Below are 4,754 nucleotides of genomic sequence, written 5' to 3'. Positions count from 1 at the left end.
AATTCTTTACCGCAGAGAGGCTGTCGAGGGGCTGGGTCGTTAAGTATGTTCGAGGCCGAGAGAGACAGAGTTTTAATCCGCGAGGGAATCGAGGGTTATGGGGATGAGGCGGAAAGTGAAATTGAGGATTACCACATCAGATCAGTTCGGATCCCATTGAATGGCGGAGCTGACTCGATGGGCCGAATGGACTACCTTTGCTCGTACATCTGACGGTCGTACAGTTGAAGAGGGTCAGGAAATACTACAATGTGTACCAATAAATATTCTTGACCAGTCCAATGAGGATGCAGCATTGCTGGGCCCACAGGACACATTGTCACTGGTATTCCAGAGACGAGGGCAAGACCTGGGCACCAGGGTTCACAAAACCCGGAATTTTAAAAAGTCATTGTTGTAAAACCCCATCTGGTTCACTAAAGTGGTCGTGTGACTCCCGATCCGCAATCATGTGATTGACTCATAAATACCCTCTGAAATGTATGGCAATAAATTCTGGCCTACCCAGTGATGCCCACAACCCATAAATGTGTTTTTTTAAACGAGGTGGAGCAAGTGGAGTGCAATTGGGAAACAGTGATCATAATATAATCAGGCTTAGAATAGTTGTGGAAATGGCCGAATCCTGCTCCTCGTTCTTATGTTCTTACGCAATAGGAACATTCAAAAGGGGATTAATAGGGTAGCTCTGTGAAAGGGCCAGCATAGACCTGATGGGCTGAATGGCCTCCTCCTGCGGCACCTCAACGAGATCTGTATGAGTGGGGAGGAGGAGGCCTCTGAACCCCAGCCTGAGTGGGAGCCAGTGAACCGAGGACAAACCTTTCTGGGGATGTGGCCATCGCTGGGCCCAGTCCAGGGGGCACTAAAGAGTGAACCACATTTCTGTGGGTCTGGGGGTCACATGTAGGCCAGACCGGGTAAGAACAGCAGATTTCCCACCCTACAGGGACATTAGCGAACCAGATGGGTTTTTACGACAATCGACATGGTTTCATTGTCTTCATTAGACTTTTAATTCCAGATGTTTTTATTGAATTCAGATTTCACCATCTGTCGTGGATGGGGTTTGAACATGGGTCCCTGGAGCGTTACCCCGGGTCTCTGGATTACTAGTTGGGCCCCTGTGGGCCAAGCTGAGGCTGTGTCCTCATCGCCACCATATTCTAATACTTTTTTGGATTTCTGTATTCTTTCAGGTCCCCAAGGTTCAAGTGGTTAACCTTTCGATACAGGCCAATTCTGAAGACTTCGCTTCCAGACTAATCGACCAAACACAGGAGCTTCAGGAGAATCCTGGTCAACAGAACAAATTCATCCCCATTTCAGATACTCGGGATGTCCGAGTGCATGATGGCTCAGCGCAGAGGGACGCTACACTCGAGGCCGGGAGCTATCGGGGGCCATGCGCCGTCCAGCACCAGGAGCCTGTGACCGCTTCCTCCTCGGTCAGCGCCCAGGCAGAAAGGGGAAATGGAAATGCAGGTTTCCTGGGAGCTCCAGAACAGATGTTGTGTTTGGCAGAGGAAGCCCGTTCCCCAATCCAGGCTCATCCAGCCGAAGCCAGGGCCTCTTCCTTCCAAACAGAAGGGAATTCGCTAGGGGAGATGGAGGCAGTTGCTGAAGAAAGTTCCGGCAAAGGAAGCTTCCAACAGCTAGTCAACGAGCGATCTGCAGGAGGTGAATCATGGGAGGACGGCACGAACTACTGGGATGACACAAAACTCAGGTTAGGATCAGTAAGGGAGGAGACACCAGCCCGACAGGCCTCCTGGGAGGAGGAACCAGCCGAACAGGCCTCCTGGGAGGAGGAACCAGCCCGAACAGGCCTCCTGGGAGGAGACACCAGTACAACAGGCCTCCTGGGAGGAGACACCAGCCCGACAGGCCTCCTGGGAGGAGACACCAGTACAACAGGCCTCCTGGGAGGAGACACCAGTACAACAGGCCTCCTGGGAGGAGACACCAGTACAACAGGCCTCCTGGGGGGAGACACCAGTACAACAGGCCTCCTGGGGGGAGACACCAGTACAACAGGCCTCCTGGGAGGAGACACCAGTACAACAGGGCTCCTGGGAGGAGACACCAGTACAACAGGCCTCCTGGGAGGAGACACCAGTACCACAGGCCTCCTGGGAGGAGACACCAGTACAACAGGCCTCCTGGGAGGAGACACCAGTACAACAGGCCTCCTGGGAGGAGACACCAGTACCACAGGCCTCCTGGGAGGAGACACCAGTACAACAGGCCTCCTGGGAGGAGACACCAGTACCACAGGCCTCCTGGGGGGAGACACCAGTACAACAGGCCTCCTGGGAGGAGACACCAGTACAACAGGCCTCCTGGGAGGAGACACCAGTACAACAGGCCTCCTGGGAGGAGACACCAGTACAACAGGCCTCCTGGGAGGAGACACCAGTACAACAGGCCTCCTCACCGGTTGATGTGGTGGCCCCCGGTGTTTCTGAATTGGAAGGGAGTGCACGTTTGTATCTTGTAACCAGCCTCCATGTGGTAGGAACGTACCAAAAGGAACCGGGAGTGGAGGGAGGACAAGGCCCCACGCTGCCCCCCGCAGTGGAGCAGCCGTTATCTGCAGGCCCCTGCCAAAGTCATGTCAAATAAAGGGCCTTGCCGAAGGGGCTGGGAGGGGCAGGAGGTGTCTCCCGCCCTGTGTGAAATGGACGGCGCGCAAAGACTATTCAACCTCAGAGCAACATCCCCTGGGAGGGAAATCCAGGAAGATTCCTCCCGCCTGACCCTGCTGGAGACAGAGCTTCCGGGACTGAGGGAGAATCCAGCAGCTGGTGGGGGAACGGCCACTGCCCCTTCCAAGGATGGCCAAGGAGATGTGCTGGGGACAGAGGGAGGTACTGACAAAGCGTGGCAGACACTTCCCTCCCTGTCGGTGAGCGGAGCTCAGATGCGGCTGGAAGGGACCTACACCAATGTGAAAGAGTCTGTGACTGTCCCAGAGAACCTGCCTCCTGTCCTCGTGCCCAGCGATGAACCTGACCTGGAGGCTCTAGCAGCTCTGATGGAGGTGGCACGAATGGCATTTCGGTTTCTACAGCTTCTTGTGATCCTGGTCATGGTTTTCAGTGACTCCAGCTCCGTCTTGTGGTGTACATTGTATTTAATCTCCGTGTTCCTGCTGTAAGGCGGGTATTGGATAGTACGTGTTCCTATAACTGCAGCGATGCAGGGTTTGGCATTTCTCAAGGGAGTTTGTCGCTGATTGGGATTTTCCGATCACTGATTTGGGATCGGCCTGTGTTGACAGTAGGAGACGTGGAGCCGCAGCCAATGCCCACCGCTGCTGTGTGTCAGTGTCCCTTTGTAACCGTGTGTTCTTAGTCCACACCAGTAGCTGTCCCTCCCAACTTCGCGATATCTCAAAGCTGGGCCATGGAGCCAGCTACTCCTCCTTGGCCCCAGCAGCAACTAGTGCAGGGTCCCTGGGAGACACTGCAAGTGACGTTCCCCACCCCCCCAGCAATCAAAGGACATGACCCTTAATTGCTTCTAACTCTGCTACCCCACCCCACAGCCAGCAGCTTATCACTGTTCCCATTCCTGATAAAAGCCTCCCGTGTGGAACCGTTAGCGAATGTCTTGTCAGTCGGTTAGTGAGCAGCTCCAAAGTTTCAACTAGATTCGTCACAAATAATCACCAGTAGTTTTGCGAACCCGTGCTCCTTTTTTGTTCAACTGATATCTGTCCAAATACTCAGTTACTCGATCCCTATTAATAACTTCAGTCATTTTCCCACGCGTCACAGGCGTGCTCACAGCTTCGAATACCATCTCTCACCCTTCGTAATTAATGGAATCTCATTTTCAGATTTCCACTCTTCCAAAGCTTTGCAAATTGTGGCTAATCCGCCTGCAATTCCTTCACCTCCTCCTAACATCCGGGAGAGACAAACAGCAGACCCTGGGGATATCTTCAATCCCATTATTTTCTTCATCTTCATTTTTTTTCCCCCTCGGGTTAAACCCACTAAAGGTTTCTCCTCCTGGTTTATGACGAAGTCCTTCGACCACTTTCATTCACAACGGAAACCAAAGCTGAGCAATAACAGGTCCTGCTATTTTCTTATTATTCACTTAGTCGTTTGTGAGTTTCGCTTCAACAGGCTCCAATTTCGCTTGATCTATTTATAAAAGCGTTTGCAGTTTTATCACCCCTTTTTGTTCAAACTGCTTTTTCTGCATCTCTAGAGAATGCCCTTCTTTATTTTTTGTGGTTTTATATATCTTCCCTTGCGTAGGCAGTTTATTTAAGCTCGGTGCTTAGATTCCAGACCAGAATCCATCGAGTTCACCTCCCACCAGTGTGCAGTGTGTCCGAGAAAACATTAATACTGCTCACAGCCATCCATCTCTCTCAGTTAGCCTGCAGACAACAGCGATGAGGAATATCCCTGGTGCTGGAGGAGGAGTGAGGAGCGAGTTTAACCTCCTAACCACCACAGCTTCAGGCCCGACCTTGGGCCTACCTTCAGGCCCTACCTCAGGCCTGGCTTCGGGCCCCACCTCAGGCCTGGCTTCGGGCCCCACCTCAGGCCTGGCTTCGGGCCCTACCTCAGGCCTGGCTTCGGGCCCTACCTCAGGACCGGCTTCGGGCCCCACCTCTGGGCCGACTTTGGGCCCTACCTCAGGCCTGGCTTCGGGCCCCACCTCTGGGCCGACTTTGGGCCCCACCTCAGGCCTGGCTTCGGGCCCTATCTCAGGTCTGGCTTCGGGCCCTA

The sequence above is a fragment of the Scyliorhinus torazame genome, chromosome 22 (genome assembly GCF_047496885.1).
Source record: "Scyliorhinus torazame isolate Kashiwa2021f chromosome 22, sScyTor2.1, whole genome shotgun sequence".
Lineage (NCBI taxonomy): Eukaryota > Metazoa > Chordata > Chondrichthyes > Carcharhiniformes > Scyliorhinidae > Scyliorhinus > Scyliorhinus torazame.
This window is presented reverse-complemented; position numbering follows the sequence as displayed.